General features: G+C 40.4%; 1 pseudogene; it reads left to right on the forward strand.

Moving 5' to 3' along the window:
- Positions 1 to 727: 727 nt before the first annotated feature.
- On the forward strand, positions 728 to 827 carry LOC113325493 (annotated as a pseudogene).
- Positions 828 to 16,223: the final 15,396 nt, after the last annotated feature.

Below are 16,223 nucleotides of genomic sequence, written 5' to 3' on the forward strand. Positions count from 1 at the left end.
ATTAACTTTTTCTCTTAGAGACTCATTGATAAGACTAACCTGGTCTTTTAATTCGGAAATAGCCTGACTATTTTCTTGTCCTATCCTATTAGTAGCCTGTAGACTCTGTTATACTAATAACTAAAACTTCGCAGTCTGATGGGTTAACAAGGCGAGAGAGTCCTCTAAACTGATGATCTTCTTATCCGAAGGGTTGTGAAACTGTGTTTGACCTGGAGGATTCTTAATATAGCCAAAACCTGGGGGAGCATTAGAATTACTAAACTGACCTTGACTCTGGCCCTTAGACCATGAAAGGTTTGGATGGTTTCTCCAACCAGGGTTATAGGTTTCCGAATATGGGTCAATATTATGAGAGTTATCAAATCTAGTGTTATTGTAAAGAGAATTGGCTTTCTCTTCCATAGCTCGGCCTTCCCAAAAAGGCTATATTCTACCACTAGTATGACCCAATTCTAAGGCTTCTAACCTTTTTGCTATAGCAGCAATTTTGGCATCTGATTCATAACCTTCTACCCTATTAACGTTTCCTCTACCTAGAAGAATTGTTTTCTGAGGTGCACTACTATTTTCCCATTGTTGGGTCTTTTCGGCTATTTCATGCAAATATGTCATCGCGGCATCAACTGTTTGGTTTTCAAACCCACCTGTACACATAGATTCTACTGTGGTTGTAATGGAATAATCTTAACCCTCATGAAGGATCTGAACTAACCTAACTTTTTCTAAACCATGATGAGGACATTGTGCTAATAAATCATTGAACCTTTCCAAATACCTATGCAAAGATTCTCCCTCTTGTTGTGAAAACGTGCATATTTGCGTCCTAATAGACGATGTTTTGTGCCTAGGGAAAAACTTGTTCAAAAAGGCAGATGTAAGTTGTTCATAAGTTTCAATTGACCCGGAAGCCAAACTATACAACCACGATTTGGCTTTATCTTTCAAGGAAAAGGGGAATAACCTGAGTCTCAAAGCATCGTCATCAAGGTTTCTAATTTTTAGGGTACTACAAATTTCCTCAAAGTCCCTAACATGGAAATAGGGGTTTTCATTTTCTTTCCCTAAAAAGATTGGGAGCAACTGTAAGGTCCCAGGATTAAGTTTATAATTTGCTTCAGTTTCAGCTAGCCTGATACAAGAGGGAAGAATAGTCCTAGTCGGGTTCAACAAAGCTTTCAAAGTTGCCATTTCTGGCACCATCGGAATATCAGGGATTGTCTCCTCAGATGGACGTTCAAAACTGGATTCGAAAATCGTACTTTCTAAATTGAGGTAATCGAGACGCTTAGAACTACTAGATTTCTCTTTAACAAATCTACCTTTACGTTCAGGCATGCAAAATAATAAGGAAGGGGATTCTATGCAAGCACAAAACAAGGCTGACTCAACCAAATCAAACCTATTAATTTCTAGCAAACAAGGCCCCACATAGATTGTTCCTAGACCAGCTTCTAATCTTCCAAAAGGAAACTAGGTACAATTTTAACAAACCTCTAGAGAATGAGTTAAGCTAATAAGATACTCAATGCAGTCCTTTTGAACGATTTTACTACAAGCTCGTTACTTTATCGGTCTCGTTCTAGTCAAAATTTTAAGCTTGGGTTCGCGTTTGGTATCGTTTTCCTAAAGCGGGAAAGAAGAGAACGGTGATGACATCCGAACCCTTATCTTATATGGTCTGGCCTTTCCCTTTACTAGGAAATTAAAATTCGTATTCAGTCCTCAACATATATGCAACCGAAGGAATACAGTAAACCCGCTGACAGGGATTCGCGGGTGTTCAGAATATTACCTCCCGTTCCAGACGGAGGATGAATCGGTTGTAGTCGACTCGGGCCACCGACTCCAATGTCAGTGTACTAACCCAAGGTGCAGAGACAATATCGTAATTTTCCTCCTTCTCTGCAAATAGTTGATCTTGAATACTACCCTTCTGTAGGGTTCAAAAATAATGTCCAAGAATGTCCAAATTGTCCAAAAAGAAAAAGAAAATTACAAAACTAAAAATAAACCCTAATACAGTTTCTAAAAATTACAAAAATAAATAAAAACCTAAAAAATAAAATAAAAATGAAAATGTCTTCTTTTCCGTTCTCTTCGCTTTGTCTCTTGTTTCAATCCCCAAGGTCTTTAGTCTCCAATTTCTTTTTGATTCAAAACCTGAAATAGATAGACAAATACCCAAAAACGTAAAATAGAACAATGAAAAATAAAATAAAACTAAAAACAAAAACAAATCCTAAAATAAATCCAAAACCCTAACCTAAACACAAATCCACGTCGGCGGCGCCATAAATTGATGTGGTTTTTATGTTTTTTGTACAGTGGTAAGAAAGATTTGTTCACTCAGACTTGTGAAGATTTGTTTTAGACTTAAATTAAAATAAAAACTCAAATGAAGTCGATTTCAAGATTGTAGAGAAACTGAGACTATGGATTCCACCATTAACCAATTATCAGTGATTCAATAATAATGATTATGCAACTCATACATTCAATTTGATTCTTAAATATTGCCTAGACAAGTAGATTCTCAAAAAAATAGTTGTAAATCGAAAGCATGGACCATCAAAAGACTTAACCTAAGCATGAACCCTCAATTGAAAGCACAACTACTTAATCATAATCATATATTCGATTTAGGTTCAATGCAAATAATCATAAAGAATTGCAATAATTAATTTAAATAGAATTTACCATATAATAATTAGAAAAACGGCTTCCTCCGTCGCCTCAACAATGGGGTTTAGCTTCTCATATTATTCACGTTCTCAGAATAGGTGTTCATATCTCGAAAGGGTGAAAAACAAGAGAAAACTACTAAAGCAGCGAGTTTGTAACAGATATAGTTGTTACAGAACTCACTGTTACAGAGACTACTGTTGTAATGAAACCCTAACAGAAGTAATTGTTGGCGAACTGTTGCAGATTTGAAATATATGGTGATGGTTTTTTCTATCTTCTTCTTCCTCGTTCTCCTGGTGATGAAGAACTCTCTGCAACTCTATTTTATGGCTCTGTTCTACCCCTAAAGTATCCCTAGGTATCGACACCCATTTTGTGACCTCCCAGCAAGCCTTTTATACACGGAAAGTGAATGAATCCCGAGAATCTTTGCCCTTTTTCTTCTCTGCAAGTCATGGCAATATTTGCCTTTCTTTTCTCCTACGCGTCTGCTGTGGCATATAAACTTTCTGTAAATTGTATAGGAGAGTATATCTTCTCCCATGTACATGTAAACTCCAAAAACAGAACTAAAGAAATCCCGAGATATCCTCACTGCCTCAACACCAGAAACCGAGTTTCTAAGCCTCCCCTGTTTCGTGTAAATCGTTATTTTCTTCGAATCTGCTGCACCCGTAAGTCCTATTTGATCGAACCTGGCCCGAAAGATACTGAACCCATAAGAAATCCGAAAAGAACTCCATGAAAATCAACAGAGAGTACCCGTAGCTTTCTCCGCTCTATTTTCACGAATTTCGGATTATTCAGTCAAAGTTCTTCGATTCTATCAGCTATACCTATCCTGTTTACTTGAATCAAGTCCAGCCTGTAAATATGGGCGATTGAATCTGTACAGAAGTATCCCAAAAATCGAACCCTAATTTGAAACTTGCTGCAATAGCTATTCCCGCCAAAACCTCAAATTTGAATTCTTGAAGATGACCTCCCCTTATCCGACAGTGAAGTCCCTTTAGCAACTGGGGCGGAAACAGTAATTTTTGTGGTGCAAATAGCCATGGGATCCCCTTATCCAAACCGAGAGTCCGAATAGTAGGTGTCCTACGGGTGCCTTTATTAACTTTTCGAGCCGATTTCGCCGCAAAAGCTTATTTCTCCAAAAACACCTACAAAGAAACAAAAATCCATAATAAATACAAAATCGAGCACTAAACAAATATACAATTGAGATTATATCAGACACATAAATGTGTCTATCACTTACCTTTAGGGGGAGTATAAACTTTGTTATTCAGATGTCAACAAAGACATTTATTGATTGAATATATGCAAGTTATTGTGCTGTTGAAACTTGGAATCAAGCGTATGTATAATGAATTCTTGTAATTTGTTTATCCATATGTATTAAGAGTTTTGTCACTAAAATTGACAAAGGGGGAGATTGTTAGAGTATAGCTCGGCTGAACCCACCAAACGTTAGTATGTCAAGTATGGTTGTCATATTTTAGTGAATCAAAACTCATCTAAGAGTCGCTTGATTATGTACTAGAGAAAACTTCGTATAGGTTAGACTAGAAAGTCTAGGAATATGAGACATACAAGTATTACTCGAAGACCTAAATAACGTGAAAAAGTACCGAGCTACAACGGAGACGTCATCCTTCCTCTTGAGGTTAGTAATATTGACTTGAATTGTTTCATTCCTAACGTATATTTCAAGTCGTGCTATAGTGAAAACATAACTGCGAAGCTGTGAATGAATATTTTACTCTAGTAGTGAGACATGATGATCATAGTATTAAGGAATTAGACTATGAAGTATAACGCTTATCATTTAAACTTCGTAGATATGACATCGACATAATCTTGTTGTGATTATGTGAATGGGTAAAGGTGAAGATTTCATCTTAGGAAACAATTTCTTACATTTTTTTAAAGGAAGTACAATCATGAACTTTTTTGATGAATCGAAAGGGAAATCTCTAGGCTTATTGGTATTGTTATTCATTGCATATCTTTGGATTACCAATATGTGTGAGATGGTAGAACCGATCATAACTGGTTATGTATCTTGGTATAACTAATCACAATGCCTGACTTATGATTTGGTATGACTAGTTTTGATTAATTAGTGTAACGATCCTAAGTAATCACCTGAGATGGTATGAACAATATTTGTAATTGGTGTGACCGATCCTAGTAATTGGTGTGACCGATCACAAAAGAGTTGTGTAATCGATCCTTGTGATTGGTGTAACCGGTCCTAGTAATTGGTATAACTGATCCTGGTAAATTGGTGTAACCGATCCTAGTGACTGGTGTGACCGATCACAAGCGATACCATGAGTATATGGTAACCGGTCCTGGTAATTGAAGTAACCGATCCTGGTAACTGATGTAACCGGTACTGGTAACTTGTGTGACCGACCACAAGTGTTCCATATTAAGGTATAACTGATCCTAGTGATTGGTAGAACGATTGAACCCATGAATGTGATTTGATATTTTATCAATCACATAGTTGTGTTGGAATACATATGAACCAATTCTAAACTTGTTTGGAAATGTGGTATAATCGATTCCAAGATTGTAAATATGAAAGATGATTTACAAAGAAAAGATGTCAACATACTTTGAACACGAATAATATCTTATCTTTTATTGTTCAAGGATATTCATTAATTAGTCAAGGAGATCCCGGTCTGAAATAAATTAAGAATCTTTTAATTAAGGTTGTTAGTTTTATATGGTTTAATTACCAGCAATTAAATGCATATCTCTAGAGAATAAAAATTAGTAATGTGCATTTACTAATTGGAGATGTTCTATTGAGAGATTTCGTAAAAATATTGGACAAAGCATTTCCTGGAATTATGAAAAACCGAATGGGCATTTATTTCATATCTTGAGAATACATTCGGTTTTGGAAATTCCTTGGTGTCCAAACATCCTTGGTTTATAAATACCTAAGTTTGGATTTCTAAAAAACTATCCTAAGAGCCGTGCAAACTTCATCTTTTTGTTGTTTCTGGTGGAGCCATCTATCCAGAGAGGAAAGTACCCTAATTAGGCAAAATCTCTTACGACTGCTCGTTTAAAGACTTCTGTGGGATCAAGAAGCTCTACGAATACCGTTGGTGGGAAACTAGATAATTGCAGTTTTTAGTTTTCGATTGATTTGATTGACTGATGGTTGTTGAACTTTGACTGGACCTAGTTTGTTTATTCTTGATAATCTTCTCTTATGATATAAGATTCACTCAAACTAGATCGAAGTATTGACGGGATCTTTAGAACTGTTTGTAGATCTAAAGAAATCTTGTGATAATCCATTGTTAACAGACTCCGTTCTGTACGTTATTTATCACAAGAGATTCAAGTGGTGTTTTGCAGGTTTAATTGAAGATTAAAGAATATTTGAAGACGAATAAGATTTTTTATTGGTTTCTCATATCTTTGTGTAGTACAAACCTTGACCGGCTGGGATCCAACTAGAATCGGATTTATTCGATTGATTAGTTGTGTGAGATCGGTAACACCTAATAGTTCTCTTGAGATCTATTTTGATCGTTACAAATCCGAATCTTATCACTTAGGTAATAGATCTTGGATTGATCTAACCATGCAAAGGATTTTATTAGTTTAAACGGAAGAGCCTTTGCATATGACTTGAGATATCTTTATCTGGAAAGAATCAATAGAGTTGTTACCAAACAGATTTGTTTTTCTTTTAATGCTTGGAATATGATCCAAAGGAATTGTTCCAGTGCGTGCACCTAAAGTCGGAAGCGCAGGGATACTGAAGAAACTAAGTGAACTAGAGTTAGTTGCTTGGTCTTAATTATACGAAGTTGGTTTAGATTTTGTATAGCGGCTTAATTTTGAGAGTATTCAATTCTGGACCAGGTCCCTGAGTTTTTGTGAATTTGCGGTTTCCTCGTTAATAAAATCTTGCCGTGTCATTTACTTTTCTTTTCTTTTCCGCAATTGTAATTGTTGTTATTATAATTTAAAGTAAATTACAGAAAAGTTAACTCCGCTTTACTTTATAGTGATCTTATAGAGTTTGGTTAAGTCCGAACATATTATCAAGTAATCACACTTTGATTGTTGTATTCTCTCGATCTTGTATCTATAGACGATTACACAAAGTGTGAATACCGATTTTTCGTATTGTCTCGACTTTGTGCATAGACAATCACTTTCGGTAAGAGGACTTATAGGTGGATAAATTAAAGATTGTGGTGTATTTGGGTACCCTCGTCTTTTCAGTTGGATGTACGTGAAATGGTGAGGGTACCCAAATACACCACAATCGATACGTGTCAACCTATAAGTCTGATATCTTGTGCGATCGTCTATGGACAAAGTCGAGACAATAAGACAACAAGATATTTACTGGATAATAGTTACGGTACTTAAACCGATTGACCATAGGGTCAATGTCAAGTGATATGAATTAACATACAAGTGCATTTACTTTATTATAACTAGATAATTATAATTCTGAAGTAAAGTAAATAACACAAACAAGATTTTGTTAACGAGAAAACCGCAAATGCAGGAAAACTTCGGGATCTAGCCCAGTTTTGAATATCCTCAGAATTAAGCTGTTATATAAAGAAAAAAAGTCAATTTCGTATATTTGAGACCAAGTAAACTACCCCTAGTAACTTACTTCCCTCAGTATCCCTGCATCTTCGACCTTTTGGTGACGCACGCGAATCTCAAGACAGAAATCACTATATTGAGTTGCTTTACAAAGTAAAGTCTTATGTACTCAACTCCTTTTGACCGTATTCCAAACTGTAAAGGAACAAATCTGTTTGGTAACCACTTTATTCAATCTTTAGTTATAGATATGCTGAGTCATTGACAAAGGATCTTATGTTTAATCTAATAAATTCCTTTATCGGGTAAGATCAATCTGAATCATTAACTTATATTCATATTGAAAACTATCCGATTTGGATATTGAAGAATGCCACCAAATGATAGTTGCCGATCTATTCAACTTTATGATGAAGTCTATCAAATACAAATTAGATCTAAGTCAGATCTTAGCTGATCAAGATGTGTGCAAAAAATTCACAAGATACGAAAACTAATCTGATAAATCTTTCATGTCTTCAAATCTTCGATTATCTTTAAAGTACTTGCACACAAAAACTTGAATCCTCTTGTAATCAATCACGCACATAACGAAGTATGTTAACGATGGATTGTCACAAGATTCCTTCAGATCTAACAATAGTTCTGAAGATCTCGTTGATACTTTGATCTAGTTTGAGTGACCCTTATGTTAGAAGAGAATGCTCTTAAGAATAATCAAACTAGGTGCAATAAAAATTTCAACAACCGTTAGTCAATCAAATCAATAATCGAAAACTAAAATAACAACGTAATTATCTAGTTTCCTACCAACGATACTCTTAGAGCTTCTTGATCTGACATAAGTCTTTAAACGAGTGGTCGTAAGAGATTTTGCCTAATTAGGGCACTTTCCTCTCCGGATAGACGACTCTACCAGAAACAACACGGATGAAGTTTGTCTGGATCTTAGAATCGTTCACAAGAAATGGAAACTCAATAATTTATAGACCAAGGTTGTTTGGACAACAAGGAAATTCAAAAACCGAAAATATTCTCAAGATATGCAATAAGTACTAATTTCGGTTTTCCTATTTCCAATTAATGTCAAATAATATTTCTGAAATCTCTCATAGAAAATCTTCGAACATTAGTTTAGCACATTACTAATATTCATTTTTCTAGAGCTATGTTTTAATTGTTGGTAAATCAAAACATGTAGAATTGAAAATCTTAATCAAAATATTCTCAATATTTCGGTTTGGGATCATCTTGAGTATCAAGGAATATCTTTGAACAATTATGAATAAGAATTGTGTACATGTTCAAATTATGTCGATGTTGAAAGGTAAAGATGATTTGAAAGACTATATATGGGAGAACTATAGCAACTGGAAAACCTAATCCCCAAACTTCTTGTGTTCCTAGTTGCGTACTAGAGTCGATTCTCCTTTAACCTAGGTTCTTCCAAAACCATTATAGGTTAACGACTTGAAGACTTCATTGGGATTCATGAAGCCAGATCCAACTATTTTCTTTGTAGTTGCGTTTTCTGATCTTACTCATTCTATCGTTTTGAGTTTTATCTTCTCTAAGATTTACTCGAGATTTATCTCCGATAGGTAAGATATAAAAGGTAATCACAACAGTTCTTCATCTCAGACTCTTGTGATTCTGCAATAAATTTTCCTGTTAATCAGTTGGGTTATTATGAGGTGACTAGTATTTCTACGCTGCTCTTTGGGAGATATTTTTACAACTGGACACACTCTTTTTTCAGGCAAAAACTTTTTTCTCAATAGTGGTTGATGTAACTACTTACCAAATCTTGTTACCTCAGCTAAAGCTTATTACAACTGGACAAACTCTCTTAGAATTGAAATATCATAGGTTGTACGTAGTTCAATCAGTTGATAAATCCGACCTTGTTTGTTGGGTAGAATTTGATTGACACTTGGGCATTGATCTTTTGTACCGTCCAAGTTATTTCTCATATCAATAAGGCTCGCAGATTTCTATCTGTTTGATTTTCTGATTATATTGAGAAAGAGATTGTTGATGGTGGTTTTTAGCTTAGGGTTAAAATCGTAAAACCTTTCATCTGATGTGACGTCACTCTGCAAGGAAACGGTGCCATGAGTGCTAACCTCTCCACCGGCATATTTATTGAGCCGTTCAATATATCTACATGAAATTTATCCAGACTGGCGAATGTAGCAACCATCCCAAATACTCTGTAAATTTTCGGCACCTCGCCAATACAAGACTCACTGAGTACTTTCCGGTGCTATGTTCCCCGGCATAACCCTTAATATCGGTATGGCATGATGGATTTGTGTTCACTCGCTGCTTTGTCGCATGAACCTCCAAATACCAAAATTAAGGCCATTACACAAAATGCTCAGACGGAAAGCACACCGAATTCTGTAAATAAGGATTTTTGTGGCAGCATACAAAATCCAGCCAATTATTGTGATAACTCATAAAAAACTCATAAACCCGACTAACTTGCAAAAATTAGGGTTTCACACCCCGCGCAGCACACTATACCCCTTGGTCGAAACTATGCTTAGCCAACTAGGCAATTAAATCCGACACAACGCAATGGAAGTGTGGCCACGCCCTAGCTTGCCGGCCCCACTTCCTATCGACCAATTAGGTCGCTTCAAATCCACCACAGCGCACTGGAAGTGTGTCCACGCCCTAACTTGCTGGTCCCACTTCCCATCGACCAATCAGGTCTCTCTAAAGCCTCCACACTCTCGCCAGAAGTGTATCCACGCTCATGCTTGGCCGACCCTCTTTTAATCAATCAATCAGGTCGCATTAAACCTTCCACGCGCACTAAAAGGGTATCCACGCCGATGCTTGGCCAACCCCCTACTTTCATTGACCAATTAGGTTGCTCCAAACCTGCCACGGCCTTGAAAGAGGTTGCCATACTAAGTTGGCTTCCTAAAACACGCCAACATACCAAATGCGTCGTACCAAAGCGCGCCAAACGCGCACATGCCAAACGCGCATACCAGGCACACATGCCAAACGCGCCAAACATGGCCACTCACCACATGCGACATGCCATATATACTAATTATGGTTTCGAAATCCAAACCCTAATTTAGGAAAGATTTCCACACCAACGTGCCAAAATTTCAGTGTCCAAGGATACGCCAGGCGCCACTGTGCCAATGGCATGACAAACCGTGCCAGCCATGCCGCATCGCCGCTGGCACGCATTAAAGGCGCCACTGCCTACGGTGGTAGCCATAATCGACGGTTATCCTTCCTCTTGAGATGCAATTTCAGCCCTCCAAGTTTTCCACCAAACTGATAGACTTGTGGAAACTTTTAGGTAACCAGCCGCATAAATTCAACGGCCATGGCTACGCCAGACGCCACTTGCACCACTACGCCACTAGCATGCACGAGCCATGCCGCCAAAACTTTGGCCACGACACCAAAATCCCAATTTGGCCACGACGCTAAATCCTAATTTCGGCCACAGTTCCAAACCCTAATTTGGTCACGGCACCAAATCCCAACTTTGACCATGCCGCCATACCACAGGCGCGGCTATGCCACTTACGCAACCGTGCCAATGGCATGCACGAACCATGCGAGCCATGCGAGCTATGCCGCAACATCGCCAGCGCGCGTTAGAGGCGCCACTGCCTACAAAAGGTAGCCGCGATCGACGGATACCCTTCCTCCTGAAATGCAATCTCAGCCATCCAAGTTCGCCACCGAACTGATAGACTTGTGGCAACTTTTAGGCGACCAGCCGCCTAAATCCAGCGGCCATGGATACGCTAGGCACCACTTGCACGAGTCATGCCTTCCATGCCACAATGCCGCTGGCATGCCCTAAAAAGACCATTGCGCCATTATTAGGCGCCAACAGAAGGTAGCCATAATCGACGACTACCCTTCCTACTGAGATGCAATCTCAGCCATCCAAGTTAGCCACCGATATGATAGACTTGTGGCAACTTTTAGGCGACCAGCCGCCTAAATCCAGCGGCCATGGCTACGTCAGGCACCACTTGCACGAGCCATGCCTTCCATGCCATAATGCCGCTGGTATGCTCTAAAAAGACTATTGCGCCATTATTAGGCGCCAACAGAAGGTAGTCATAATCGACGGCTACCCTTCCTCCTGAGATGCAATCTCAGCCATCCAAGTTTGCCACTGAACTGATAGACTTGTGGAAACTTTTAGGCGACCGACCGCCTAAATCCAATGTCCATGGCAACGCCAGGCGCCACGTGCACCACCGTGCCACTGGCATGCACGAGCCATGCCGCAATGCCACTGGCGTACACCAAAACGCCACTGCGCCATTTTCATGCCCCAACACAAGGTGACCACAATCAATGGCTACCCTTATTCACAAGATGCGATCTCGGCCATCGAAGTTCGCCACCGAGCCGGCAAGCTCGTGACAAGTTTTAGGCGACCATCCAAGACGAGCCTAATAGCATCACATGCTATTTACCTTCGTCAAGCCTCTCAATTTTAACTTGCCACACGTAGCAAAGTGCTACATGTTTTCCACGAAAACACTCGAGACATCAAAACATGTCACAAACTGGGGGATACTCATCAGGTTATTGGTCTGACGGTTTACAGCGTGCGGCGTGCAATACGCCCGTTACAAGAAAGTGTCATAAAGCGAGGCGGTTAGTAATGGCAAGAAGTAATGATGAAACATATCCTTCATTATGGAAACATCAATTCCAGGCATTACCCGTTACTCTTTTCTTCCACAACTCAACTGTTTTCACTTCCTACGAGACCAGGGTACGTTTTGCCGCGACTTAGTTCAACTTTATGATACAAGTCACGAAACACCCACACTTTCGGAATCAACTATTCTGGTCTCAACACTTTCTACGCTTCCCTCCCTAAGACCAACCTTTCTCCTTCACATTGTGACCGAAGCAAGCCTGGAACAACCATTTCTTGGTTTAGGCCAGGATTGTACAGATAGATCTCTCGAATCAAAAGTACTCCCGTGCAGTACATTGTTCTGGGTTTAGATTTGTTTCTCAACCACACACCCAAAATTACCAAAATCAGCGGAAACAGTTTTCACCCACAAAAAATTGGCGACCACAGTGGGAAATTAATCTCTCGGTTACAATATCAATTTCTCAATTACCGATTCTATCTTTCAACCCCGATATCAAGATGGTAGAACTCAGGTCCGGATCAGCAACAAACCCTGAAAACACTAGCGCTGAAATCATCTTCGATGTTAACGTCTCTTCCACTGGCATTAATACGCCACTTGTACACCAGCGGCGCGGAAAATGTCCCTTCAGGCGTTACATCTCCGATCACCAGAGCCAGAGCCGTTGCCGCCACCCCCAACGTTTCTTCAAGTGTGACAGCTCCAGCCGTCACCCGAGCCGCTGCTACTCCACCATCAGGATGAGAGACTGGAGGATCCAGAAGAATCCGACCTTCTCTTACCACTGTTGATTTGATGGAAAAACAAAAGGTTCTCCTAAGGCTCAGACATACATGGCTACAACTCAGAAAGAGATACCTATTTTTCTCAAGACATTAACGGAGTGGCCACCACAAGAGTCACGATCAACCCCATACGGAGATGACGAGGAATACTTTTAACATCCGGCGCATGCACTTCAGCAGGACGCGCCTTTATAGATGAAGAGGTTTGCGTTGCTCTTGAACTCCCGGTAGAAGGGAATTACCAATCCAATTTCGTCACACGTGAAGATCAGGAACGACTTCTCCAAAATCGAGGCAAAGAAAATCAACAACCCTCCTGAGTTCACAGAGACCCTCTTCCCGTCAGGAGCTGCATGATTTCTTGGAACTTCGCCCACAAAATCGTGCAGTCTATGATGAAACATTTATGTGAGATTGTATATTTCTCCAAGGCACGGCGTCAAGACATATTTCAAGCCCTCAACCGCACTACATCAGGAAAGCAACTATTTCCATCCAGGGAAGTCGTTCTCAAACCCCAACCTCTCTTGGGAAGCACGATTGATAGATGGAACTGGGGACTCCTAACCACTATTCACTTGAAGGATGTCGAGTTTAACAGCACGCTGATTAACACGGCTTCCGACTTCAACATTACAACCGTCAAGGCTCTGAGCGTTGCAAGAGAAAATCAAACATAAGAAGCGTATTCTTTCCTATGAGAGAAAACCACGACTTTCCGACCAGCACTATTTGTATCGTCTTCCCATATGCCATATGGTATCAAGTCTTTTTTCGAAGTCAAGGGTTAATAGCGCCTTCACTGAAGTTTTCTCCAGGAGCCGCTTCGACGTTTCTCTCCAGGAGTTGTTTCAACGTTCTCTTCAGAAGTCGCTTCGCTTCAACATTCTCCAACAGCGACTCCGCTTCAACGTTTCACTCCAGAAGTCGCTTAGCTTCAACGTTCGCTTCAGCAGCCAAAGCTTCAGCATTTTGCTCCATAAGCTTCAACGTCCTCTCCAAGAGACGAAGCCGCTTCAACGTTTCTCTCCAGAAGCCGCTCCGCTTCAACGTTTTTCCCCAGGAACTGCTTCAACATTTCGCTCCAGGAACTGCTTCGACGTTCTCTCCCGAAGTCGCCGCTTCACCGAAAATAAATATAAAAAAAAAGGGAATAAACTCACATACATGAGTTATCAAAGCCCATCAATATTCATTTCCGTGGTCATCCAAGGTTCGTTCTCGTAGATACCGCTCTTTCCTTTCAAGTTCCAGTAGCCGTCACTCTTCCTCGCCAAGATCTGTACCCGTAGTCACCACTCCTCCATGTCAAGGATCGTGACCGTAACCATCCAAGCACCTACCAGCTTGTTTTTTATCCCACGAAAACGCAGTCGCTTATGATCGCAGTTGCTGCCAAGAATTGTTTTTTTTTCGTTTGCTGATACCAGCCAGAGTTTTACCGTAGAAACAATCATTACAAAGGTAATTCGTACTTCTCCATATTTTAGTTTCACATAGAAGAAGTAATAGAGTCACCAGTATGGATGCAAGATGATATCTTTATCATGGTCAACTCACCAATCATACAAGATAAAACCACAAAAACCACACATGGGGACCGAGGCTCAACACACGAAATCCCTTCATTGTCGAGAGCCTTTCAACTCAGAAGGGACAACCTGCCAAGAAGTCATGACCATAACAAGGTCACCAATATTCAAAGATGTAGTGCAAGGATATGACCACATCCTTGTCTGGAAGGAGCCTGACCAACAAGCAATATTTGGCTCAGCCATTCATAAGCGTTGTTGTTAGTGAAGACTCAAAGAGGAAAGTCGCGCCTCAGCAAGCCTTGCATACTGACTACACCATGTTTGCCGCATCACCTACTCATAACTCAACACTACCTACCAAAGGCTTGCATGAAGACATGCATCGCCGACAAAGCCAAATTTGGTGTTTCTAGATTTCTAATTTCCTATGGAAGGGGTGCATGGGCTGCCAGAAGTTGGGTGCAATGCAGAATTATCAGGTGCGGCTCCCGCCCACTGATCAACAAATGACGAATCAAAAAGATTGTCGTCTTCATCAATTCGTCAACCACCTTACCATCAAAGGCAATAGAACTTTACGATCCGCAGGGATTTCTCAACGTAAAGCCGTGCACTGCATCAAAGACTCCAAAAACGTGCCGTAAAGATATTCACATATCCGGCCACGCCATCAGATCTATGATTAGACATAAGTAACTGGGACTGCTCATCGCATCCCATTCGATACAATAGTCCAATATTCAGAAGATATTTCGAAGGATGTCGCCTGGAATGAAGTCCTTAGAGACTTGTTACCAAAACGTCAGTAACAGAACGCCTCTCAGCTCGTCTACTTTATATAGCGATTCCGGAAGATGTCGACCATATAAGCATCCACATCATATCATCATCGCATTCAGAAAGTCTAGGTACCAAATAACCTTAAAGTCAAGGTTGAACCAATACCGCAACCACCATCTCCAAGATTAGCCCTGACATTATTTCATCCATCCATCCCAAGAGTGCAACGGAGTTTGGTGAATTTTGAAATCCACCGGAGAGGTTAGATACTCGTTCCTCTAGAGTCAGAACCTTATTACACATTCTGGAGAAGATCGATGGTACTGTTGGGTGGATACATGTGATAACACCTACCTTGAGTTATCCTGGCTTGCTTTGCTGTTGATTATAACTATTGGAGATTGGTTTGTTGCCATTAATGCTCGCTCTACCACCGCTAACAAATGACGAAGAGGAGCCAGATGCTGCAGATGAAAGCACGGAGCGGAGAGAACAACAAAAAACAGAAGAGGGTCGATACCCCTTTTCATACGAACGCAGTTTCTAGAGTTTGAACAGAATAAATATTCCTTATTTCTCAATGAACGGGAATAGATGATTAGGCGCACCACGCTCATGATCCATAGCCGAACAAGTAGTGTGCCAATATCTCCGCTTCGTGACCGAATCAGCAGCGCGCCAACACGAGGAACACCAGTCCCTCAACCTACAACTCTCCATGGATCCAGCACTCTGTGGTCAAGCCAACTCTTCATGGCTCCAGCACTCTATGGTTAAGTTAGCGCCAACGGCTCCGCGCCCTATCCAGCACCAACAACTTGCATCCTCCCAGCGCTAGCTTCTCTGCTCGATAGTCGATGCACTTGCGTCCATCTCAGCGCCAACTTTTCCACTCCTGACAAGTGCCATCCGTAGCCCAAGCCAACTCCAAACCGCTTCCTAGCCAATGCCCTAGCCAGCAGCGCCATGAACCATTCCTTAACCAGTATCCAAAGATACCGCATTGGTGCCAACATCCCATGGCCAAGACGGATTTATGCAAAAGCCACCAACACAAGGATCACGGATTTCTCATGCATTCCACCAAAAGTTAGTTGAATTTCCTTGGCAATCTCTTCACGTTTTTCTCTTTCGATTTTACTCTCGTCTGTCAC

This window comes from Papaver somniferum, chromosome 11, assembly GCF_003573695.1.
Source record: "Papaver somniferum cultivar HN1 chromosome 11, ASM357369v1, whole genome shotgun sequence".
Lineage (NCBI taxonomy): Eukaryota > Viridiplantae > Streptophyta > Magnoliopsida > Ranunculales > Papaveraceae > Papaver > Papaver somniferum.